A 27,459-nucleotide genomic window follows, 5' to 3' on the forward strand; every position below is an offset into this window, starting at 1 on the left:
TCTATTACTTCATTTAACTCTGTATCTTGAGAACATTACTTTTAGGGACATTGCCTACACAATATGAAAATCTGCACTTCCATATAGGGTGAGAAATAAGAATTTTTATAAAGCTGCCCCCTAGTAACGATACAAAAATCTATTATCTGTACTGCATACTAATGATAAAGTCATTTATGTAATTGTCTACTGTATCAATTCTTTACCCAGCATCCCACCAACAGATTGTTTCACCTAGATTCAGACTTAGGGGGTTATTCAATTAGCAGCGATAACGGACTTTTCACACGAAAAGTCTGTTTTTTCGCGCGAAAAAATTGACTTTTACCGCAAAACGCAATTACAGCCTATTCAATTTTCCGGGAAAATTTATCGGTGATAATTTTCTCACAAATTTCACTTCACCTACTCTGAGCAGGTGAAACGTTGGGAAAAGTCACTATTTTAAGGTAAAAATGTTTGGATATGGTACAGAACTCCTGGGACTCCCTTAATGACTAATTAGGCACACTGAAGTTTTTAATTATTTTTAATTGGCCAATAATGACATGTCATTATTGGGGTGAAAAAGTACAGTGATGGAAATTGGGGTTCAAGGTATGGGACAGGTATATTGGGGTGCTTTATGAGTGGGACAGGTGTTTTTAGGTTTGCAGGTGGGAGTAATCGATCTGTTTCCACTTTTTTTTTTAAAGTACCCTACAATGACCCAAATATATACTTATACCCATTTTCATGTACCCCACATTTAATGGCAGCATTTATTTTGCACAAAAAAAACTTGCTTTCTATAATTTTTTTGCATTTTTAAAAAAAATGCATACAACAGCCATTTCTCACAATTTAAGTCCCCAAAAACTCTCTAATGTGATCTCTAATACACTTCTCTTCTGTTTTCCTATGTTAGTTTAGCATTTTTTGGGGTACAGGCTGATTTCCCCATTTTCACCTGCACTTTTCACTGCAACAATTATCACGTGAAACCCGTTTGGAATTGAATAGGTCGAAAAACGGGAGCGTGCATACACGCGAAAAGCCATTTTCGCTGCAATTTTCGCCCGATTTTACAGTAACAATGGGGTGTGGATCATCAGATCTACATGACAAAGGTCTGCAGTCATTAGGTCGACCACTAATTGTTGACATTTATTAGGTCGACAGGGTCAAAATGTCAACATAGGAAAATGTCGACATGACAATAGGTAGACAGTAGGAAAGATCTACAGGGTAAAAAGATAGACACATGAAAAGGTCGACACAAAAAAAGGTTGACACAACATTTCAAAGTTTTTTGGAAGTCGTTTTTACCGTCAAAGCTTCTGGAACCGCAATTGGTGTACCGCGTCCCTTTGCATGCTGTGCTTGGCACAGGTTATTATTACCAATCGTAGTCCACATGGACGGTAAAGTATGAAAAAGTTGATTTAAATGCTAAGAAAAAAAAGATAGATGTGTCAACCATTTTCATGCGTCGATCATAAATACTGTCACAACCTTTTTTCATGCAAACCTAGAGCCCAGATAAAGTAACAATGTACTATGTGAATTTAGCTATAATTCAGTTCTGCCACTTAATATATAAAATACATGTTTTATTTATGTTTAACTTATGCAAATACTGATTGCCCATTAAACAGCACAAAGGTGTTGTTACAAATATTCACGATTGAGAGTAATCTTAGACCAATGATTTGTCTGTATGTGGCCTATGTCTTTATCTAGGTTATTTGGCCTCCATTATGAAGAATACATAATGTACTCTGATTTGGCTGCAAGGAAATGCAGGGGTATATATTTATTTTCTTTAAAGCTGAAATTAAGAAATGTGATAACTCATTATTAACTTGTAAGCAGTTAATTACTTCAGCAAAAAAATAACTTGTTACTATGCGTAATAAACAGGAGGTTATATTTTATTATCATGTGTCATTGCCTCACAGTTCATTAGTGTCTGTTTCACAAACACGATGTTCAAATTTATATTTTGTTACCGCTTGACAATCACATTAGCATAGCTTAATAAATTATACTATGATTACAGCTGATGTCCCCAACATTACTTTATAATCTAAGAGTAAAACATTGGTTGTAGTTCACTGAATCTTCCGTGTACAATGAAACAGCCAGTGTTTTTCATTATGTAAATTTGCAGTGAGTTTGACATAATTAAAATGGGTCAGAAGTATTCTCCTATTAATCATTTAGACAGTGAAGGAGGGAAAAGTAAAGGAAAAAAATAAAGAATTCTGAGAATGTATGACAATGACTTTTAATTAGCATTTAAGGTTACTGACACAGAATGTGTAGACCACAAAGGGAGTTGTGCTCTATGGGGGTCATTCATGCACAGCGGCTGCACGAACACACACATTGCAGTTGCATCCCTGGGGGACGCGACCACAATGTGATTGACAGTGGCAGGTGTTTTTGAGGCGACGATGCGGCGTTGGGGGGATGGGACAAACTGGGACCGTTTTCGGGGCAGCTGCATGATGTCACACGCAGCCGCTCCGATAAAAAAAAAATGCCCGCTGACCGCCTGACAGGGTCAACCTTAGATCCAATGCATTCGCAATTAGATTGCGGACAAATCGGGAGGCGGCCTTACATTGCGCCCTGCAGCATGTGCAGAGAGGAGCGCAGATCTGGCTGCGTACGCTGCCATCTGCATTCATCTCTGAATAACCCCCTATAATACTACCAAAAAGGAGAGGTCTGTAAATTTGCCAAACCTAAAAAAAATACAAGAATTGAAAGTCTATGGACAGGGTAGACTTATTACCCTACCCGTCTGATGTAAAGCTGCATGGGCTGGTATTTCCAATTAGCAGAAGCTATTAAAAGCAAAGCAATTAACATGTAATTAGCTGATGTGCTGGTTACTACTGTGCAAAGGTTTGCTGGGCGGAACATTTTTACCCCTTTTCACCCCCTTAGGAGTCAAATTTAAGAATTTTCTGCTTATTGGGTGACTGCAAATGACTGTCACAGTTTCCAGACCACCCAGCAGGCCACATGTTCCAGGTCATCTAGCACGTGCCAAGGGAAAGTTTGCCAACTATCACATTTTCCAGAACACAATGGTGATGCATTGTAAATGGCAGGTAAACATTTTGCCACATAACTCCAAAACAAAGCAATCAATTACAATGGCAATACAATTATGTAAATCTAAGGACCATGGGCCTAATTCAGACCTGATCGTAGCCCTGCAAAATTTTGCAGGGCTACGATCAGGCACACTGACATGTGGGGGGATACCCAGCACAGGGCTAGTCCGCACCACGTCAGGCTTGCGCCCCCCCCCCCCCCCCCCCCGTAGAAGTACAAAAGCATCGCACAGCGGCGATGCTTTTGTACTTCAGGGGTAGCTCCCGGACAGCGCAGTTTTTGCGTGACCACCGCATGGTCCGGCCACGCCTGCATTGGCCGGACAGCGCACACAAAATGGCAGCCAGACACCGCCGTGCCGCCCCCTCCCGCCCAGCGACTGCCTCTGCCTGTCAACCAGGCAGAGGCGATCGCTAGGCGACAACAGCCGTCGGCTGTCAGCCATGCGCCGGCGCATGCGCACTTCTGACCTGATCGCTGCTCTGCGATGAACGGCAGTGTGCAATCAGGTCAGAATGACCCTCCATGATCTTTAATTTGGTATATTATGTGCCCTGCTCAGAAAATGACTTCATAGAAATAGGTCACTCAGAAAAGCGATACAATCAAGAAGCCAATAACAAATATTCTAGATTCTACAGGACTTTTTCAGTAGGCGGCTGACCATCTGTAATACCCTCACAAAGGTGTGCATGACATTTTTTTTGGGGTATTGTACTTATAGGTACAGGGGTCCCCCCCTTCCCCCGGGCAAAGTGTCCCCCATAGTGGGATAAACTCATTAGGGCCATAGAATAATATGGCTGCGTTGATTCTGCCCTGCCAAAGCTTGGACTTTGGCGCCACTTCTATCTATATTTAGCTCTCCCTCTTCAGCAACCACAAACCCCGGGAAATTGGCCCCACATTGATTGGACCCCCAGGTCGCATGGGAAAAGTGTCCTGGGGCGGGCTGTTGCTGGGCCCGGGGGGACCAGTAATCTGCGGGAGGGGAGAGGAGAAACCTGGGACAGAGGATCGGACCGGACCCCTGCAAGGAGCCTGCCGGAGGAGTGGAGCCGGGAGTCTGCCTGGAGGGGGAAGAGGAACATCTCACCTGCCTTGAGCCGTGGTGGAGATCGGAAGTCGCGGGGACGTTGGGCGGAGCTGGGGAGAGAGGAGGACCCGGAGGAGAGAGGGACGTTGGCATCAGGAGGACGGAGCGAGCGCAGGCACCGCGAGAGACGACCCGTGGAGAGAAGACCCCGGCGAGGACCCCTGGTGACGGGTTGAGGACGACGCGGACCAGAGCCTGCGGAGAGTAGAAGACCCCCTGAAGAGACAGAGGACAGCGTGGCTGGAGGAAGCGTCCAGATGGTGCAGCGGAACTCCGACGGAGCGGATTTGGTCGTCAGTCTTCTCCTCGCAAGGGCGCATCCCCGGTGCAGTGCCTTGCATCCCGGGTGGCGCTGAAGACCAAGGCTATCGGAGGTGGCAGAAGCGCCGCTGCAGGTGGTGAGACCCTGATTGGCCTTCTGCTGCCGTACTCTGCACCTGTAGTTAATCTCTTCCGCTGCTTAAACTCTGCATTGGGGAAGCATATTATAAAAAAAGGGGGTAGGCTCCCCTTATTTCACGTAGCCCCGTAAGTTTAGTTCTAAAGAGGGTGGGATCCTCGTATTATCACAGAGCCCGTTGAGCTACCCTGTCTCCTTCTTCCGCTGCCTATATTCTGCAATGCTGGTACTTCTAGTTCCCATATGTAAGCTTTGCCCAGATGTGTGAGAGTTAATGTTAATGCCATTGTATGCTATTCTGCAATGCTGGTACTTATGGTTCATATATGCAAGCTTTGCCCAGCCGTGCGAGAATTAATGTTGATGCCATTGTATGCTATTCTGCAACGCTGGTACTTCTAGTTCACATATGCAAGCTTTGCCCAGATGTGTGAGAGCAGCAGGAAATTTTTTAGCAGTTGGGCAAAACCATGTGCACTGCAGGGGGGGCAGATATAACATTTGCAGAGAGAGTTAGATTTGGGTGGGTTATTTTGTTTCTATGCAGGGTAAATACTGGCTGCTTTATTTTTACACTGCAATTTAGATTGTAGATTAAACACACCACACCCAAATCGATCTCTCTCTGCACATGTTATATCTGCCTCCCCTGCAGTGCACATGGTTTTGCCCAACTGCTAAAAAATTTCCTGCTGCGATCAACTTGGAATTACCCCAATAGTTTGACAGGCTAAGGAGACCGGGGCAGGGTTACCCCCTGCTGTACTGTGTGCTTTTAATGGATAAAATGGGTCTTTGTGAGCTCTGAAATACACATCCTATGACCATCATGAGTTTACTTCCATACCATTTTGTATGCTGTGGAGTAACTGTCTTTATAAAGACAATTTATCATTGGAGCAATAAACATCTCTCGGCTTTCAAGAAATATCCTGCTTTTATTCTGTGACCACCAGAATATTGCAAAACACCATTACATGCTCATGCTGTCAAGCAATTGTCTCCAAGCTTTGCCCTCTACCTGCTACCAAGTGTAGACTGGTCCATAGTGAGTGCGCAGTGGAAAATAGCTAGCGCCAACCAGGAGGTGATGCAGAATCCTGACCCAGAAATAGGCAGTTCCAGGTGCTTGTGGAATGAGTCTGGGAGAAGAGGTTCCAGGTGCCAGTGCAGGAGTCAGGGTGGAAGAAGTGGTTTCAGGTGCTGGAGTAGGAGGCTGGTGGGAATAGTCAGTAATAGGCAGTTACTGGCAGTTAGGGGGAATCCCTATACCCTAGAAGTGGGGAAGTAAGCCCACTCACGTTGTTTCAAGGTAGAGTAACCTCAACTACACAAATCTGTGACTGCCTGGCAGAGCGAGGTCATCCAGTCACTTGCATTATTAAACTAATTAAAACACCAGAAAGAAATGTTTACAATGAACTAAATCTGTCCCAACTCTTTTCAGTAAAAAAACATTTCAACTGTCATAGGGGGGTATGCAATTAGTTCCGATCGTTTCGGAGCTAATAAATTCACCCCACATGAGTATTCAATTAGGGCCGTTTTCAGACTTTTTGAAGGCATTTTCGCCAAAACCTTTTCACTTTTTTTATTAAGTGAAAAGGCATTGGCGAAAAATGGTGACAATGGCTCGCATTTTAGACGGAAAACAAGTGTATTCGCTGATCCACGTGTTTTCCGCCCCTGCCACATTTTTCGGCCCTGCTATTGCGTAGGGCGAATCTCCATTCGCACTAAAAATAGCAAAAAATCTCAGATTTTTCACCTAGGCGAAAAAACTGAGCTAATTGCATACCCCCCCTTTAGAGCCTTTCTAGAATGTATGTGTGGTAGTGCAAAATGATGCGTGCTTGGAGATAGTGATGTTACAGCAGGTATAACATACTGTGCTTCGTGCCCTGATCTTCGGGTGCAATATCAGTTTTAGCATAGTCAGGAAAAAAATTAAAATTGTAAACTTTTTTTTTGGGGGGGGGGCTACAATTCCAATAACTCGCTAAGTGCTAATGTATACATTACCCAAACTACATTATTTTCTCAAATAAAAAGAATTATGTAGAGATAAACTGTACGAATTATATGAATGCAGCCTTATACCAGCTTTCCAAATATGGAAAAGTTCTTTTAAAAAAATCAAGTGCATTCTCTACCCTGCAAATTGAGCTTTGAAAATGCCCTACATGAATCTCTTATCACTTCACAAAACATAATTTCTAATAGACTGTTACTGATAAATATCCTTAGGAAGCTCAGCACAGTCCATTCCCATTACTTGTAAACCAGACAGGCATTTTACCTTCTGAATACAAGAACAAAATATAAGATAAGGAATTGTTCCTTTACAGGGCAGCAATAAGCATAAATGTTACATCTGATGGCTACCTGTATCTTGGGAATAATCATTCCACCAGGGTATCCATCTGTCATTGTTATGAAAATAATGCACATCTAGCAATAAAGCCATTTTTGTGTTACAATGTAGACACATTCCAATAGGCAGTCAGTGAAATGAAAACACATTCACCATGTGAGATCATGAATATATCTAAATCACAATGCAGACTGACTTGTTAACAGCTTTTTTCCCCCATCTGGATCACATTCTCTTCACAGAAACAGTCCTGAACATTAATATGCGATTGATGTATTTAACAGAGTTGGTCAATGCTTGGATGTCATGTTTTCCTCTTAGCCTGTAGCTAGAGATAGGTTTGCCAGCATTTCTCTATCGTCCTAGTGGATGCTGGGGTTCCTGAAAGGACCATGGGGAATAGCGGCTCCGCAGGAGACAGGGCACAAAAGTAAAGCTTTCCGATCAGGTGGTGTGCACTGGCTCCTCCCCCTATGACCCTCCTCCAAGCCAGTTAGATTTTTGTGCCCGGCCGAGAAGGGTGCAATCTAGGTGGCTCTCCTAAAGAGCTGCTTAGAAAAGTTTAGCTTAGGTTTTTTATTTTACAGTGAGTCCTGCTGGCAACAGGATCACTGCAACGAGGGACTTAGGGGAGAAGAAGTGAACTCACCTGCGTGCAGGATGGATTGGCTTCTTGGCTACTGGACATCAGCTCCAGAGGGACGATCACAGGTACAGCCTGGATGGTCACCGGAGCCTTGCCGCCGGCCCCCTTGCAGATGCTGAAGTAAGAAGAGGTCCAGAATCGGCGGCAGAAGACTCCTCAGTCTTCTAAAGGTAGCGCACAGCACTGCAGCTGTGCGCCATTTTCCTCTCAGCACACTTCACACGGCAGTCACTGAGGGTGCAGGGCGCTGGGAGGGGGGCGCCCTGGGAGGCAAATGAATACCTATTTTGGCTAAAAATACCTCACATATAGCCTCCGGAGGCTATATGGAGATATTTAACCCCTGCCAGAATCCGTTAAGAGCGGGAGACGAGGCCGCCGAAAAAGGGGCGGGGCCTATCTCCTCAGCACACAGCGCCATTTTCCCTCACAGAAAGGCTGGAGGGAAGGCTCCCAGGCTCTCCCCTGCACTGCACTACAGAAACAGGGTTAAAACAGAGAGGGGGGGCACTAAATTGGCGTTAGAAATATATAAAAAAGATGCTATAAGGGAAAACACTTATATAAGGTTGTCCCTATATAATTATAGCGTTTTTGGTGTGTGCTGGTAAACTCTCCCTCTGTCTCTCCAAAGGGCTAGTGGGTCCTGTCCTCTATCAGAGCATTCCCTGTGTGTGTGCTGTGTGTCGGTACGTGTGTGTCGACATGTATGAGGACGATGTTGGTGAGGAGGCGGAGCAATTGCCTGTAATGGTGATGTCACTCTCTAGGGAGTCGACACCGGAATGGATGGCTTATTTAGGAAATTACGTGATAATGTCAACACGCTGCAAGGTCGGTTGACGACATGAGACGGCCGACAAACAATTAGTACCGGTCCAGACGTCTCAAAAACACCGTCAGGGGTTTTAAAACGCCCGTTTACCTTAGTCGGTCGACACAGACACAGACAGGGACACTGAATCCAGTGTCGACGGTGAATAAACAAACGTATTCCTTATTAGGGCCACACGTTAAAGGCAATGAAGGAGGTGTTACATATTTCTGATACTACAAGTACCACAAAAGAGGGTATTATGTGGGATGTGAAAAAACTACCGTAGTTTTTCCTGAATCAGATAAATTAAATAAAGTGTGTGATGATGCGTGGGTTCCCCCCGATAGAAAATTATGGGCGGTATACCCTTTCCCGCCAGAAGTTAGGGCGCGTTGGGAAACACCCCTTAGGGTGGATAAGGCGCTCACACGCTTATCAAAACAAGTGGCGGTACCGTCTATAGATAGGGCCGTCCTCAAGGACCAGCTGACAGGAGGCTGGAAAATATCATAAAAAGTATATACACACATACTGGTGTTATACTGCGACCAGCGATCGCCTCAGCCTGGATGTGCAGAGCTGGGGTGGCTTGGTCGGATTCCCTGACTAAAAATATTGATACCCTTGACAGGGACAGTATTTTATTGACTATAGAGCATTTAAAGGATGCATTTCTATATATGCGAGATGCACAGAGGGATATTTGCACTCTGGCATCAAGAGTAAATGCGATGTCCATATCTGCCAGAAGATGTTATGGACACGACAGTGGTCAGGTGATGCAGATTCCAAACGGCACAAAGGTGTATTGCCGTATAAAGGAAGAGGAGTTATTTGGGGTCGGTCCATCGGACCTGGTGGCCACGGCAACTGCTGGAAAATCCGCCGTTTTTACCCTAAGTCACATCTCTGCAGAAAAAGACACCGTCTTTTCAGCCTCAGTCCTTTCGTCCCTATAAGATCATATCTGCCCAGGGATAGAGGAAAGGGAAGAAGACTGCAGCAGGCAGCCCATTCCCAGGAACAGAAGCGTTCCACCGCTTCTGACAAGTTCTCAGCATGGCGCTGAGACCGTACAGGACCCCTGGATCCTACAAGTAGTATCTCAGGGGTACAGATTGGAATGTCGAGACGTTTCCCCTTCGCAGGCTCCTGAAGTCTGCTTTACCAAGGTCTCCCTCCGACAAGGAGGCAGTATGGGAAAAAATTCACAAGCTGTATTCCCAGCAGGTGATAATTAAATTACCCCTCCTACTACAAGAAAAGGGGTATTATTCCACACTATATTGTGGTACTGAAGCCAGAAGGCTAGGTGAGACTTATTCTAAAAAAATTTTTGAACACTTACAAAGGTTCAAATCAAGATGGAGTCACTCAGAGCAGTGATAACGAACCAGGAAGAAGGGGACTATATAGTGTCCCGGGACATCAGGGATGCTTACCTCTATGTCCCAAATTTGCCCTTCTCACTAAGGGTACCTCAGGTTCGTGGTGCAGAACTGTCACTATCAGTTTCAGACGCTGCCGTTTGGATTGTCCACGGCACCCCGGGTCTTTACCAAGGTAATGGCCGAAATGATGATTCTTCTTCGAAGAAAAGGCGTCTTAATTATCCCTTACTTGGACGATCTCCTGATAAGGGCATAGTCCAGGGAACAGTTGGAGGTCGGAGTAGCACTATCTCGGATACTGCTACAACAGCACGGGTGGATTCTAAATATTCCAAAATCGCAGCTGATCCCGACGACACGTCTGCTGTGCCTAGGGATGATTCTGGACACAGTCCAGAAAAAGGTGTTTCTCCCGGAAGAGAAAGCCAGGGAGTTATCCGAGCTAGTCAGGAACCTCCTAAAAACAGTGCATCATTGCACAAGGGTCCTGGTAAAAATGGTGGCTTCCTACGAAGCAATTCCATTCGGCAGATTTCACGCAAGAACTTTTCAGTGGGATCTGCTGGACAAATGGTCCGGATCGCATCTTCAGATGCATCAGCGGATAACCCTATATCCAAGGACAAGGGTGTCTCTCCTGTGGTGGTTATAGAGTGCTCATCTTCTAGAGGGCCGCAGATTCGGCATTCAGGATTGGATGCTGGTGACCACGGAGCCCAGCCCGAGAGGCTGGGGAGCAGTCACACAAGGAAAAAATTTCCAGGGAGTGTGATCAAGTCTGGAGACTTTTCTCCACATAAATATACTGGAGCTAAGGGTAAATTTATAATGCTCTAATCTTAGCAAGACCTCTGCTTCAAGGTCAGCCGGTATTGATCCAGTGGGAAAAACATCACGGCAGTCGCCCACGTAAACAGACAGGGCGACACAAGAAGCAGGAGGGCAATGGCAAAAACTGCAAGGACTTTTCGCTGGGCGGAAAATCATGTGATTGCACTGTCAGCAGTGTTTCCTCCCGGGAATGGAAACTGGGAAGCAGACTTCCTCAGGAGGCACGACCTCCACCCGGGAGAGTGGAAACTTCATCGGGAAGTTTTTTCCACATGATTGTAAACCGTTGGGAAATACCAAAGGTGGACATGATGGCGTCCCGTCTGAACAAAAAACGGGACAGGTATTGCGCCAGGTCAAGAGACCCTCAGGCAATAGCTGTGGACGTTCTGGTAACACCGTGGGTGTACCAGTCGGTGTATGTGTTCCCTCCTCTGCTTCTCATACCTAAGGTGCTGAGAATTATAAGACGTAGAGGAGTAAGAACTATACTCATGGCTCCGGATTGGCCAAGAAGGACTTGGTACCCGGAACTTCAAGAGATGCTTACAGAGGTCTTATGGCCTCTGCCGCTAAGAAGGGACTTGCTTCAGCAAGTACCATGTCTGTTCCAAGACTTACCGCAGCTGCGTTTGTCGGCATGGCGGTGGAAAGCCGGATCCTAAGGGAAAAAGGCATTCCGGAAGAGGTCATTCCTACCCTGGTCAAAGCCAGAAAGGAGGTGACCGCACAACATTATCACCACATGTGGCGAAAATATGTTGCGTGGTGTGAGGCCAGGAAGGCCCCACAAAGAAATTTCAACTCGGTCGTTTCCTGCATTTCCTGCAAACAGGAGTGTCTATGGGCCTCAAATTGGGGTCCATTAAGGTTCAAATTTCGGCCCTGTCGATTTTCTTCCAGAAAGAATTGGCTTCAGTTCCTGAAGTCCAGAAGTTTGTCAAGGGAGTATTGCATATACAACCCCCTTTTGTGCCTCCAGTGGCACTGTGGGATCTCAACGTAGTTCTGGGATTCCTCAAATCACATTGGTTTAAAACCAGTCAAATCTGTGGATTTGAAGCATCTCACATGAAAAGTGACCATGCTCTTGGCCCTGGCCTGGACCAGGCGAGTGTCAAATTGGTGGTTTTTTCTCAAAAAAGCCCATATCTGTTTGTCCATTCGGACAGGGCAGAGCTGCGGACACGTCCCCAGTTCTCTCCCTAAGGTGGTGTCAGTGTTTCACCTGAACCAGCTTATTGTGGTGCCTTGCACCTACTAGGGACTTGGAGGACTCCAAGTTGCTAGATGTTGTCAGGGCCCTGAAAATATGTTCCAGGACGGCTGGAGTCAGGAAAACTGACTTGCTGTTATCCTGTATGCACCCAACAAACTGGGTGCTCTTGCTTCTAAGCAGACTATTGCTAGTTGGATGTGTAATACAATTCAGCTTGCACATTCTGTGGCAGGCCTGCCACAGCCAAAATATGTAAATGCCCATTCCACAAGGAAGGTGGGCTCATCTTGGGCGGCTGCCCGAGGGGTCTCGGCTTTACAACTTTGCCGAGCAGCTACTTGGTCAGGGGCAAACACGTTTGCTAAATTCTACAAATTTGATACCCTGGCTAAGGAGGACCTGGAGTTCTCTCATTCGGTGCTGCAGAGTCATCCGCACTCTCCCGCCCGTTTGGGAGCTTTGGTATAATCCCCATGGTCCTTTCAGGAACCCCAGCATCCACTAGGACGATAGAGAAAATAAGAATTTACTTACCGATAATTCTATTTCTCGGAGTCCGTAGTGGATGCTGGGCGCCCATCCCAAGTGCGGATTATCTGCAATACTTGTACATAGTTACAAAAATCGGGTTATTATTGTTGTGAGCCATCTTTTCAGAGGCTCCGCTGTTATCATACTGTTAACTGGGTTTAGATCACAAGTTGTACGGTGTGATTGGTGTGGCTGGTATGAGTCTTACCCGGGATTCAAAATTCCTCCCTTATTGTGTACGCTCGTCCGGGCACAGTACCTAACTGGCTTGGAGGAGGGTCATAGGGGGAGGAGCCAGTGCACACCACCTGATCGGAAAGCTTTACTTTTGTGCCCTGTCTCCTGCGGAGCCGCTATTCCCCATGGTCCTTTCAGGAACCCCAGCATCCACTACGGACTCCGAGAAATAGAATTATCGGTAAGTAAATTCTTATTTTTCCTTCCATACACAAAACGTATCATGACCCACTTGTACAAACGTGTTGTGTTGTATATAATTATCCGTGCAGCACGCTAAATACACATTTATTTTTTAGCATAGAGTACAAATTTGGATATACATAACCAAACAGGCCAAGGAGTAGTTAAAAAACAAAAACAAATGTTTGGCGTATGTAGTGTTCACTCTAGGAGTGAAAAGGGGCAGGGTGCCGGAGTCCGTGGGCACACGTGCGCGCGCGCGTCCGACATGGGGGCGCGGCCACGCAAATTAGGGGGCGTGGTCACGCCTCCGTCATTTTAGGGGGCGGTGCGGCCCACAGACGCTACTATAGAGAGCGTCTGTGGCCGGCGACGTCACTGTTGGGGGCGTGCCCAGCACCTCCGTCGGTGCTGGGCTTCCCCCAGCCCTCTCCCAATGCGTGAATGGATGCCGCGCGCATGCGCACGGCATCTATACACGCCGGGAGGGCAGGGAGCGGGCGGCTGTTCTAGCAGGGCGCCGCAAAAGGGGCAGGGCGGGTTTTGCCTGTTAAAAAACGGGCAGGGCGCGGCGCCCTGCTAAAACAGCCTAGAGTGAACACTAGTTATGTTTGGTAGGAACTTCAGTGACCAGGACAGATCAATTTGTTAAGTATTCACATGTGATGCCAAAACAGGACTCTAAGGTAAACATTTCATCATCCTCACACAGGGGAGATGTATCAAAGCTTGGAGAGAGATAAAGTACTAAGTAATCAGCTTCTAACTGTAAATTTACAGGCTGAGCTTGAAAAAAAAAAAAAAAAAAAAAGAGTTAGAAGCTGATTGGTTGGAACTTTATCTCTCTCCAATATTTGATCATTCTCTCCAGGAACCTCTTTGTGAATGCTGCAGGAGATATTGACATTGACACAAAGCAATCACTTACCAAAGCCTGTGTACAGATCTGTTGTTGCATTCTTTTGTTCTCTACTATTAACAGTGAAGTGCTCGCTAGGCTTCCAGAACATACGAATACAAATGAGGATGGTTCCCGTGGATATCTGTGTGCTGTAGTAGGGTAGGCATCGGTAGGGTTAACCATCGATGGTACCACTGGTGGCTAACTTTGATGGTAGGAAACCATCGATCAGGGGAATAAGCAATGGTTTCACCCACTGATGGTCATCTCTGCTCTATTACTCCCTGGGCAGCGGCCAATCAGAGATGGGGATGGGAATTCAAGGGAGGGCATTGTGGGGGCAACGGGAGACTTGTGTCCTGGCGCCAAAGAAAAAAAACATTGCAGGGCTCTGTGTCATCGATGGTGGAGAAACGTTGGATATCTGCCATCGATGGCAAAACCACTGGCCATTGGTGGTTAACTGCCAACGCTTGTTATCAGTGATCAATGCCCATCCCAATGCAGTAGCATGCATATGGGAAGGGTTAGTGATTCAATGTGTGGATGGACTTATTAGTCCGTCAACTAAGAACTCCTTCTGTGAAATGGGTATTTCTGTGGAGCAACTGGGTGATCATGTGGAACTTATGCATCTCCTGGAGAATCACAGAGTGTTGTGGGTATGTAGGCCGACTTTTGTGCTCGTTTGCAGCAAGTGGACAAAGATGGAGTGCCAATTTCAGATGGGTCTTTTGCGTGGAATGGGTGCAAGTGCTGATACTAATTATGAACAGCTGTGACTGTATAAACAGTGGGCCAGCCACCTACATGAAGATGAAGCATATTCGACATAAGCAGTCGGATATTTGCATTAGCATAAGTTAGCAAGCCGGCTGCCACGGCCAGCCGGAAAAGAGGCCATAGATGCGCCAGACTCAGTCAGAAACATAGTATTAAGACCCATGTGCCTGAACCCTTAGAAATCTACATAGGTATTAGGCCACATTCCCTAAAGTTAATTACATTAATCACTTTCAAGGCAAAAAAAAACTTTTTGTCTCAGTTTTCGAAATATATTTTTAATCACAATTGGTTGATCTTACACCAAAGGTTCCCAAACCTAGTCCTCAAATCACCCTAATGGTCCAGGTTTGAAGTATATCCATGCTTGGCCTCAGGTGATTTAATTAGTACCTCAGTCTATTTGATTTAACCATCTGCGCTGAGTCATAGATATCTTTAAAAACTGGACCGTTAAGGTGCCCACACAGTAGAACGACTTGCAAAAGATTTGAGTCCTTTAACGATTTCCCTTGAACTCACCTGCAGTCCTGGACAAACTATTTTGTGCATACACGTAAGATAGATCTTAAGATCTGAGGAGTGGCCAAATCCAGGAGCATGTTAGCACTAACGATAGCTTCAGATCTTCCCTGTAGTAGGGAAGAGATAAAGATACATCAAACGACCTGCGGGACTGCGCTACGGATCGTTATCATTAGAGAAAGGTACACAGGCCCTCATTCCGAGTTGATCGGTCGCAAGGCGAATTTAGCAGAGTTACACACGCTAAGCCGCCGCCTACTGGGAGTGAATCTTAGCTTCTTAAAATTGCGACCGATGTATTCGCAATATTGCGATTACTAACTACTTAGCAGTTTCAGAGTAGCTCCAGACTTACTCTGCCTGTGCGATCAGTTCAGTGCTTGTCGTTCCTGGTTGACGTCACAAACACACCCAGCGTTCGCCCAGGCACTCCCACCGTTTCCCCGGCCACTCCTGCGTTTTTTCCGGAAACGGTAGCGTTTTCTGCCACACGCCCCTGAAACGCCGTGTTTCCGCCCAGTAACACCCATTTCCTGTCAATCACATTACGATCGCCGGAGCGAAGAAAAAGCCGTGAGTAAAAATACTTTCTTCATAGTAAAGTTACTTGGCGCAGTCGCAGTGCGAACTTTGCGCATGCGTACTAAGCGGATTTTCACTGCGATGCGATGAAAAAGAACGAGCGAACAACTCGGAATGAGGGCCACAATTTGTACTTTGACTAACGACAGATCAATCCGATGTGTTATAATCGTTTGCATTGTCCCTAGATTCGTTTATGGTGCCTTGAGGACTGCGTTTGGGAACCTCTGTCTTACACCGCAACCTGCTACAAAATTGTACCAGTCACAAGTGTACAGACTTTTTAAAGCGTGACTTTATTTTTATTCTAGTTTTTAACCCTTGCCAGTGCCACCAATATTATTATTATTATTACAAGTTATTTACATAGTGCACACATATTCCGTGGCGCTTTACAGAGAATATTTGGCCATTCACATCAGTCCCTGCCCCAGTGGAGCTTACAATCTATATTCCATATCACATGTACACGCACACACATTCACTTTAGGGTTAATTTTGTTCGGAGCCAATTAACCTACCAGTATATTTTTGGATTGTGGGAGGAAACTGGAGTACCCAGAGGAAACCCACACAAGTACGGGGAGAATATACAAACTCCACACAGTTAGGGCCATGGTGGGAATCGAACCCATCACCTCAGTACTGTGAGGCAGTAATGCTAACCATTACACCATAAGTGCAGCCCCAATATAATGGTCATTGCTGTTACGTTGTCTGATAAACTATGTTGCTAGACATTTTTTTGATACAAAAAAAAAAAAAAGATTCTGTAGACATTACCGTTGAATCATTAATATGGAAACAAATCAACACTGAAACAAACATTCCAACCAAAAACCACAGAAGTCACAAAAATGATCTAATAAAGGCCACAAATACCATCCTGAGATACAGGTAAAAGGCAAATAAATCAGAAACATGTATATGAGGTTATATACAACAGAAAGAAAAAGTTCCTCATTGAGGCGCAGCAAAAGAGCAGCAAATAGATGGTACCTGATAGATCACCAACCTATACAAACAATACGTAACAAGAAAAGGTACAATATCACTTTTTGCGCTCCAAATGTCCCTTCACTTGAATAATCCTCACATCGATGATAGGATTTGCATGAAACAAAGAAATGAAACACAATATAGTGTAATACTGTATATGGAAATAAAGTTCTTTTCCACTGTGCAGAGGAGACTATAAGTGATGGAAAACAGTCCCAGCAGAGATCAGACGTCCACCTTCTTATGGGATCACCCGAAATGATGTGATGATAACTTGACAATGGGTTCTTACATGTATGCTTACTTGTAAAAATGTAGTAGAACACCGATAAAGGTTTCTTTAAAGGAGATACTGCTTTCTTTCTCCGAAGATCAGAGGTTCTCAAACTCGGTCCTCGGGGGCACACACAGTGCATGTTTTGCAGGTCTCCTCACAGAATCGCAAGTGAAATAATTAGCTCCACCTGTGGACCTTTTAAAATGTGTCAGTGAGTAATTAATACACCTGTGCACCTGCTGGGTTACCTGCAAAACATGCACTGTGTGTGCCCCCGAGGACCGAGTTTGAGAACCTCTGCCTTAGACCATATGATGTAGATCAGTGGTTCTCAAACTCGGTCCTCAGGACCCCACACAGTGCATGTTTTGCAGGTAACCCAGCAAGAGCACAGGTGTATTAATTACTCACTGACACATTTTAAAAGGTCCACAGGTGGAGCTAATTATTTCACTTGTGATTCTGTGAGGAGACCTGCAAAACATGCACCGTGTGGGGTCCTGAGGACCGAGTTTGAGAACCTGTGATGTAGATGAATACCACTCATGGAAATAATATGTGAAATTAAAAAAGGGAAGCCAATTAGGGTAAAGAAAAATAAGATTTTAAACCTACCGGTAAATCTATTTCTCATAGTCCGTAGAGGATGCTGGGGACTCCATAAGGACCATGGGGTATAGACGGGCTCCGCAGGAGATAGGGCACTTAAAAAGAACTTTGACTATGGGTGTGCACTGGCTCCTCCCTCTATGCCCCTCCTCCAGACGTCAGTTAGAGAACTGTGACCAGAGGAGATTGACAATACAAGGCAGGATTTAGCAATCCAAGGGCAAGATTCATACCAGCCCACACCAATCATACCATGTAACCTGGAACATACATAACCAGTTAACAGTATGAACAAACTACAGTAACGGTCCAAGACCGATGTCAGCTGTAACATAACCCTTATGTAAGCAACAACTATATACAAGTCTTGCAGAGTTTCCGCACTGGGACGGGCGCCCAGCATCCTCTACGGACTAGGAGAAATAGATTTACCGGTAGGTTTAAAATCTTATTTTCTCTTACGTCCTAGAGGATGCTGGGGACTCCGTAAGGACCATGGGGTTTATACCAAAGCATTCAATCGGGCGGGAGAGTGCGTATGACTCTGCAGCACCGACTGAGCAAACGCTAGGTCCTCATCAGCCAGGGTATCAAACTTGTAGAATTTAGCAAAAGTGTTTGACCCCGACCAAGTCGCCGCTCGGCAAAGCTGTAAAGCCGAGACGCCTCGGGCAGCCGCCCAAGAAGAGCCCACCTTCCTAGTGGAATGGGCCTTAACCGAATTTGGTACCGGCAATCCAGCCGTAGAGTGAGCCTGCTGAATCGTGTTACAGATCCAGCGAGCAATAGTCTGCTTCGAAGCAGGAGCGCCAATCTTATTGGCCGCATACAGGACAAACAGAGCCTCTGTTTTCCTAATTCTAGCCGTCCTGGCTACATAAATTTTTAAGGCCCTGACTACGTCCAGGGATCTGGAATCCTCCAGGTCACTTGTAGCCACAGGCACCACAATAGGTTGATTCATATGGAACGAAGAAACCACTTTAGGCAAAAATTGCGGACGTGTCCTCAATTCAGCTCGATCCACATGAAAAATCAAGTAGGGGCTCTTGTGTGACAAAGCCGCCAATTCTGACACTCGCCTTGCTGATGCTAAGGCCAACAACATGACCACCTTCCAGGTAAGAAATTTCAACTCAACCTTGTTAAGCGGTTCAAACCAGTGTGATTTTAGGAACTGCAACACCACGTTCAGGTCCCTTGGTGCCACTGGATTCACAAAAAGGGGGCTGGATGTGCAGCACTCCCTTTACAAACGTCTGGACTTCTGGAAGAGAAGCCAATTCCTTCTGAAAGAAAATCGAGAGGGCCGAAATCTGTACCTTAACAGAGCCTAATTTCAGGCCCATATCCACTCCTGTCTGTAGGAAGTGGAGAAGACGACCCAGATGAAAATCTTCCGTAGGTGCATTCTTGGTCTCACACCAAGACACATACTTTCGCCAGATACGGTGATAATGTTTTATCGTCACCTCCTTCCTAGCCTTTATTAACGTAGGGATGACCTCTTCCGGAATCCCCTTTTTCGCCAGGATTCGGCGTTCAACAGCCATGCCGTCAAACGTAACCGCGGTAAGTTTTGAAATACACAGGGCCCCTGCTGCAACAGGTCTTCTCTCAGAGGAAGAGGCCAGGAATCTCCTGTGAGCATCTCTTGTAGATCCGAGTACCAGGCCCTTCGAGGCCAGTCTGGGACAACGAGTATCGTTCGTACTCTTCTTTGTCTTATGATCCTCAACACTTTTGTGATGAGAGGAAGAGGAGGAAACACGTAGACCGATTTGAACACCCACGGTGTTACCAGAGCGTCCACTGCTATTGCCTGAGGGTCCCGAGACCTGGCGCAGTACCTCTGAAGTTTTTTGTTGAGGTGTGACGCCATCATGTCTATTTGAGGAGTTCCCCAAAGACGTGTTACGTCTGCAAAGACTTCTTGATGAAGTCCCCACTCTCCTGGATGGAGATCGTGTCTGCTGAGGAAGTCTGCTTCCCAGTTGTCCACTCCCGGAATGAAGAGAGCTGACAGAGTGCTTACATGATTTTCCGCCCAGCGAAGGATCCTTGTGGCTTCCGCCATCGCGACTCTGCTTTTTGTCCCGCCTTGGCGGTTCACATGAGCCACTGCTGTGACATTGTCTGATTGAATCAGAACTGGTAGGTTTCGAAGAAAACTCTCCACTTGTCGAAGGCCGTTGTAAATGGCTCTGAGTTGCAACACATTGATGTGTAGACAGGACTCCTGGTCTGACCAAAGACCCTGAAAATGTTTTCCCTGTGTGACCGCTCCCCATCCTCGGAGGCTCGCATCCGTGGTAACCAGGATCCAATCCTGAATTCCGAACCTGCGACACTCCAGGAGGTGAGCACTTTGCAACCACCACAGGAGGGAAACTATTTTAGTTATTTTCCGATGTAAGTGCAGATGGGACCCGGACCACTTGTCCAGAAGGTCCCATTGAAAAGTCCTTGCATGGAACCTGCCGAAGGGAATGGCCTCGTAGGCCGCCACCATTTTCCCCAGAACTCGAGTGCATTGGTGAACTGACACCCTTTTCGGTTTTAGCAGGTCTCTGACAATGTTCTGTATGTCTTGGGCTTTCTCTATTGGGAGGAAGACCTTCATTTGTTCCGTATCCAGTATCATACCTAGGAACGGTAGTCGAGTTGTCGGAATCAACTGTGACTTCGGTAGATTTAGAATCCAACCTTGTTGCTGGAGCACTCTCAACGAGAGCGCCACACTGTTCAGCAATTTCTCCCTTGATCTTGCTTTTATCAGGAGATCGTCCAAGTATGGGATAATTGTGACTCCATGCTTGCGCAGGACCACCATAATTTCCGCCATTATCTTGGTGAAAATCCTCTGGACCGTGGAGAGTCCAAACGGCAACGTCTGAAATCGGTAATGACAATCCAGTACAGCGAATCTCAGGTATTCCTGATGGGGGGCATATATGGGGACATGAAGGTACGCATCCTTTATGTCCAGAGACACCATAAACTCCCCCTCCTCCATGTTGGCTATTATCGCTCTGAGAGATTCCATTTTGAATTTTAATCTTCTTACGTACAGGTTTAGAGATTTCAGTTTCAAAATAGGTCTGACCGAACCGTCCGGTTTCGGGACCACAAATAGGGTTGAATAGTAACCTCTTCCCTGCTGGTGCAGGGGAACCTTGATTATCACTTGCTGTATACACAGCATTTGAATTGCAGCTAACACTACATCCCTTTCCGATGTGGAAGTTGGTAGGGCCGATTTGAAAAATCGGCGCGGGGGCACCTCCTCGAATTCCAATTTGTAACCCTGGGAAACTATTTCCAACACCCAGAGATTCAGGTCCGAACTGACCCAGGCCTGACTGAAAAGTCGAAGACGTGCCCCCACCGGTGCAGACTCCCTCGGCGGAGCCCCAGCGTCATGCTGTGGGTTTTGGAGCAGCCGGGGAGGACTGTGGTTCCTGGGCACCTGCCGCAGCAGGTGCTCTCTTGCCTCTGCCCTTACCTCTGGCGAGGAAAAAGGATCCCCGACCTCTTTTGGACTTGTGCGACCGAAAGGACTGCATCTGATAGGGTGTTACTTTCTTTTGCTGTTGGGGAATATATGGTAAAAAATTTGATTTACCTGCTGTGGCTGTGGAAACCAGGTCCGTCAGCCCATCCCCAAACAATACATCACCCTTGTAGGGTAGTACTTCCATATGTTTCTGGGAATCCGCATCACCCGTCCATTGGCGAGTCCATAAGGATCTTCTCGCTGAGACAGACATGGCATTGGCCCTAGAAGCTAGCAATCCAATGTCCCTTTGAGCATCCCTCATAAATAAGACTGCGTCTTTAATATGGGCTAGAGTTAGGAATATAGTATCCTTATCCATATTATCAAATTGATCTGTCAGCTCATCTGTCCAAGCTGCAATTGCGCTACACACCCACGCCGACGCAATTGTCGGTCTTAGCACAGCACCCGTATGAGAATAAATACACTTTAAGGTAGTTTCTTGCCTGCGATCTGCAGGGTCCTTAAGGGCTGCTGTGTCAGGAGACGGTAGCGCCACTTTCTTGGACAAGCGCGTCAGGGCTTTGTCCACAGTGGGGGGGTGATTCCCAAATCTCCCTGTCCTGCTTAGGGAAAGGGTATGCCATATAAATTCTTTTGGGGATCTGCGGTCTCTTATCCGGAGTCTCCCAAGCTTTTCCAAAGAATTCATTTAATTCATGAGATGTGGGAAAGTTAATAATCTGTTTCTTTTCCTTAAACATGTGTACCCTTGTGTCGGGGACAGAGGGTTCATCCACAATATGCAACACATCCCTTATTGCCACAATCATACACTGAATGGTTTTAGTCACCCTAGGGTGCAATTTTACTTCGTCATAGTCGACACTGGAATCAGAATCCGTGTCGGTAGTAGTGTCTTGTGTTAAGGGACGCTTTTGAGACCCCGACGGGCCCTGTGAGTCGGTCCAATCTGAGGATTGACCCCCTGATGTCCCCCCTAAATCAGCCTTATCAAGCCTTTTATGTAAAGATGCCACACTTGCATTCAACATATGCCACATGTCCATCCAATCTGGAGTCAGCACAACCGACGGGGACACACCACTCATTTGCGCCACCTCCTCCTTGGAAAAGCCTTCCGCTTCAGACATGTCGACACCACGTACCGACACCCCACACACACAGGGATTAACCTATAAGGGGACAAAACCCCAACCAGGCCCTTAGGAGAGACAGAGAGAGAGTATGCCAGCACACACCCAGCGCTTAAAAACACTGGAAAAATATGACCAGATAGCGCTTTTATATATATATATATATATATATATATATATATACACACATATATATATACACACATATATATAAAAAATGACCAGATTCCCACTCACTGCGCTCAAAATGCCCCCTCCTCTTTTTTCCAGCCTGAATGTTCAGCAGGGGAGAGACCAGGGAGCCAGCATTTTCTTCATGCAGCTTCTGTGGAGAAAATGGCGCTGGTTAGTGCTGGGGATCAAGCTCCACCCACCCGACGGCGGGCTTCAGACCCGGTGATTTTTTTATAGAAAATGGCGGGGGATCGTAGAATTACTGCCCAGCAGCCTAATCTACCTTGTCAGTGCCCAAATGTGAGGTTTATTGCTGCCCAGGGCGCCCCCCCCCTGCGCCCTGCATCCTTCAGTGCTGCTCTGTGTGTGTGAATGGGAGCAATGCTGCGCGCCTTACCTCATGAAGATCTGATGTCTTTTGCCGCCTATGATGTCTTCTGCCTTCTCATACTCACCCGGCTTCCATCTTCGGCATCTGTGAGGAGGACGGCGGCGCGGCTCCGGGACGAACCCCAGGTGAGACCTGTGTTCCGACTCCCTCTGGAGCTAATGGTGTCCAGTAGCCTTAGAAACAGAGCCCAACTTGACAAGCCAGCTCTGCTTCTCTCTCCTCGGTCCCACGATGCAGGGAGCCTGTTGCCAACAGGACTCCCTGAAAATAAAAAACCTAACAAAATTATTTTTCCACAGAAAACTCTGGAGAGCTCTCTGCAGTGCACCCATTCTCCTCTGGGCACAAGATCTAACTGAGGTCTGGAGGAAGGGCATAGAGGGAGGAGCCAGTGCACACCCATAGTCAAAGTTCTTTTTAGGTGCCCTATCTCCTGCGGAGCCCGTCTATACCCCATGGTCCTTACAGAGTCCCCAGCATCCTCTAGGACGTAAGAGAAACCCCTTTTATTTTTATAAAAAATACAAACAAACAACCAGTCGTACCCAGAGTGGGAAACAGAGATGGACTTCAGCTGACACAGTAAAATCCGGATATCACAATGTCATATGCTTCCCTCAATGAATACACTGGTTTATAGGACATCAAAGTAACACTGTATCAACGCGTTTCTACGCTCTGCGGCGTCTTTATCAAGATAAAACAGTGTATTTAACTATAATGAAAAAGACATCAATAAAAATATATTCCCTGTAATTAATAAAACATCACAAATAAAAACATCCCAAGATAGCACATGGAACATACCACTGGTGTGCAGCATCTCATGTCTGGTCAGCTGAATGAGGTGGTTCCCAAACTGACCTCCCTTAAATAGCTGAAACCTGATGTATTGTTAACCAATTAGCCAATGAATTGTAATGTGATTAGATGGACATTTAAATGCACCAATCGGACATAAGACTCATTTGCATAATGGGCGCCAAGCTTAAATCCCCTTAAAGATATTGCCCTGCATCCTCCCCCTACAATTACACGTCCGGGCTAACAGTACGATTTTGCGTCTGGTTGCTAAGACAACCCGCCGGAACTACTCCAGCCGCATCACTTCCTCCTATCCAGCGCCCATCATAGCCGAACCTGCGTCTGATCGCTATGGTTACGGCTCATGATCATATATCCCACATACAACATGCAGCGGTATATCACGCTGCCATAGCACTTTACATGTACACGGTCCAGCGTTACCCGACCGGACACATGAGTGGTATTCATCTACATCATATGGTCTAAGGAGAAAGAAAGCAGTATCTCCTTTAAAGAAACCTTTTTGGGTGTTCTACTACATTTTTACAAGTAAGCATACATGTAAGAACCCATTGTCAAGTTATCATCACATCATTTCGGGATAAGAAGGTGGACGTCTGATCTCTGCTGGGACTGTTTTCCATCACTTATAGTCTCCTCTGCACAGTGGAAAAGAACTTTATTTCCATATACAGTATTACACTATATTGTGTTTAATTTCTTTGTTTCATGCAAATCCTATCATCGATGTGAGGATTATTCAAGTGAAGGGACATTTGGAGCGCAAAAAGTGAGATTGTACCTTTTCTTGTTATGTATATGAGGTTACTGATTTTAGCATTCGGAAATGTAGCGATAGTAAACATTTTTAAATGTAAAAATTCCAGTTGAGAAAAATAAACTTTGTAAACATTTCGTTTTCTGTGAAACCCCCTATTCATCAGAAACACACAGTCAGGGGCCACATTTCTATTAATTAAGAGCTTTAATAACAGGAGCAGGTGTGACATCTTTTTATGCTTGCTTCACTGAGTAACGGCAGTCGGCCTTTTGTAATCTGCAACAATCACAACCTGACAACGCAAGTCTTTCACTGCATACTCCACTACCTCTTCTTCTCGTGATGTTATCTTAAAAGAATATTTGACCTTAATTACCAATAAAGCAAAGAGGTTCAACTGATTAGGTGGTGTTTTAGCCCACAGGGTATAAAGCTGATACGGTACAACAGCAAAAGAAGCTCAAGATGCCGGAGTCGGGGGCCCTGAACACTGCTTTCTTTCAAATCCCTTGGGAATTCTGCAACCAAAGGTCTAGAATTCCTCAACAGGGGGGATCATGTTTATCAGCTTGAACAGGTCAGCTGGGCCACGATCCAGGTAGTCTGTTTGTCTAAGCTTGATGAAACATAGGCGCCATCGAGTAACAGTAGTGGTCAGGGACGATGCCAGTAGAGGTGTAACTCAAAACGAAAAAATGAAATTAAAATACGACAGTCGCCAGGCCGTTTCTTTCTGCAGATTGTAATAACTGTAAAATAGATGAGTTATATGTATAGTCTGCTCCTTGTATGCTTTTAATATCTTCACACACATATCATTTCAGTCTTGAAAAGCTTATAATATGGACCAAAGGCTGTCTACAGGGATCCCATCACTGGAAATACAGTAAGTGCTTCCTGGGTTTTTCCTAGTAACCGCTTTACCTGCTGCTAAATCTACAGTGCCCAACTTCATTACTAAAATCTCTTTCAGTATTCCTTTCATTAAAAAAAGGTCAGATTTAAATATACTAAGCTGCTAACAGGCTAGATCTCCCTAGATGTAGATAATTAACACCAAAACAGAAGCGTGGTCATTGGCTTTAGAACTGGTCAATTAAAGTTTGACATTTAAATAAAGACTGATGAGGAAGTGCGCTTTAAAAAAAATCACAAACTACATCTGAGACGGCAGATGTAATAAAGATACTCTATAGATAAAAGATAAGAATACAAATACGTATTAAATAATATAGCATGAAAGTCATATACAAATTATAACCACACTAATCAAATGGACCTATGTATTATAGAAATATAAACAAAGAAAACACATATATATATATATATATATATATACACACACACACACATACATATATACATACATACATATACACAGTGGGGCAAAAAAGTATTTGGACAGCCACCGATTGCGCAAGTTGACCCACTTAAAAAGATGAGAGAGGTCTGTAATTTCCATCATACAGTAGGTACCCTTCAACTGTGAGAGACAGAATCTGAAAAAAAAACTAGGAAATCACATTGTATGATTTTTAAACAATTTATTTGTATATTCTTGCAGAAAATCAATATTTGGACAATCAAAAAGTTTACCTCAATACTTTGTAATATAACCTCGGTTGGCAATTACAGAGGTCAAACCTTTCCTGTAGTTCTTGGCCAGGTTTGCACACACTGTAGCAGGTATTTTGGCCCACTCTTCCATGCAGATCTTCTCTAGATATGTCATGTTTTGGGGCGGTCGCCGGGCAACACGGACTTTCAACTCCCTCCACAGATTTTCTATTGGGTTGAGGTCTGGAGACTGGCTAGGCCACTCCAGGACCTTGAAATGCTTCTTACGGAGCCACTCCTTAGTTGCCCGGGCGGTGTGTTTGGGGTCATTGTCATGCTGGAAGACCCAGCCATGTTCCATCTTCAATGCTCTTACTGAGAGAAGGAGGTTTTTGCCCAAAATCTCACGATACATGGCCCCATTCATCCTCTCCTTAATACGGATCAGTCGTCCTGTCCCCTTTGCAGAAAAGCAGCCCCAAAGCATGATGTTTCCACCCCCATGCTTCACAGTGGGTATGGTGTTCTTGGGATGTCATTCATCATTCTTCTCCCTCCAAACACGGCGAGTGGAGTTTATACCAAAAAGTTCGATTTTGCTCTCATCTGACCACATTACATTCTCCCAATCCTCCTCTGGATCATCCAGATGGTCACTGGCAAACTTAAGACGGGCCTGGACATGTGCGGGCTTAAGCAGGGGGACCTTTCGGGCGCTGCAGGATTTCAATCCATGACGACGTAGTGTGTTACTAATGGTAACCTTTGTGACTGTGGTCCCAGCTCTCGTGTAGTTCTGGGCTGATTCCTCACCGTTCTCAAGATCATTGATACCACACGAGGTGAGATCTTGCATGGAAGCCCCAGGTCGAGGGAGATTGTCAGTGATCTTGTATTTCTTCCATTTTTTAATAATTGCGCCAACAGTTGATCTCTTCTCACCAAGCTGCTTGCCTATTGTCGAGTAGCTCATCCCAGCCTTATGCAGCTCTACAATTTTTTCCCTGGTGTCCTTAGACAGCTCTCTGGTCTTGGCCATGGTGGAGAGGTAGCGGTCTGACTGTTTGAGGGTGTGGACAGGTGTCTTTTATACAGATAACCAGTTCAAACAGGTGCCATTAATACAGTGGAGGATAGAAGAGCTTCTTAAAGTAGAAGTAACAGGTCTGTGAGAGCCAGAAATCTTGCTGCTTGGTAGGTGTCCAAATATTTATTTTCCACAAGAATATACAAGTAAATTGTTTAAAAATCATACAATGTGATTTCCTGGTTTTTTTTCTCCAGATTCTGTCTCTCACAGTTGAAGTGTACCTATGATGGAAATAACAGACCTCTCTCATCTTTTTAAGTGGGTCAACTTGCACAATCGGTGGCTGTCCAAATACTTTTTTGCCGCACTGTATATCCTATGTAATACACACCTGTTAATTCAGATAAAGTATAAACAAAAAGTGGAGCTTCACTAAATATATATTCTGTATAAAATGTTCTTTGTGGAAGGTGCCTCTCATAGTATACAGAAGGAATTAATTCGCTCCAGTATAAGCTTTAGCCAGTAGTAATAAAACAGTCTGTTTCCGG

At 45.4% G+C, this 27,459-nt stretch overlaps 1 protein-coding gene and 1 long non-coding RNA gene across 7 annotated transcripts in view; one reads left to right on the forward strand and one right to left on the reverse strand.

Annotated features, from left to right (window-relative positions):
- Positions 1-27,459, reverse strand: part of METAP1D (methionyl aminopeptidase type 1D, mitochondrial) — a 451,273-nt gene that overhangs the window by 384,252 nt on the left and 39,562 nt on the right. The window contains exon 1 of one of the 6 annotated variants that reach the window (XM_063933467.1): positions 1,309-1,409. The exons of the other annotated variants lie outside the window; for them this stretch is intronic. The gene's annotated coding sequence lies outside the window, so the exon portion shown is untranslated. Of the gene's footprint in view, positions 1-1,308; positions 1,410-27,459 lie in introns of those variants that run through there. 6 annotated transcript variants of the gene reach the window in all.
- Positions 13,113-27,459, forward strand: part of LOC134944690 (uncharacterized) — a 156,980-nt gene continuing 142,633 nt past the window's right edge. Inside the window, exons 1-2 of the long non-coding RNA XR_010181923.1 lie at positions 13,113-13,522; positions 25,146-25,207. This is a non-coding gene — a long non-coding RNA (uncharacterized LOC134944690). The remainder of the gene's footprint in view (positions 13,523-25,145; positions 25,208-27,459) is intronic.

The sequence above is a fragment of the Pseudophryne corroboree genome, chromosome 7, assembly GCF_028390025.1.
Source record: "Pseudophryne corroboree isolate aPseCor3 chromosome 7, aPseCor3.hap2, whole genome shotgun sequence".
Classification (NCBI taxonomy): Eukaryota; Metazoa; Chordata; class Amphibia; order Anura; family Myobatrachidae; genus Pseudophryne; species Pseudophryne corroboree.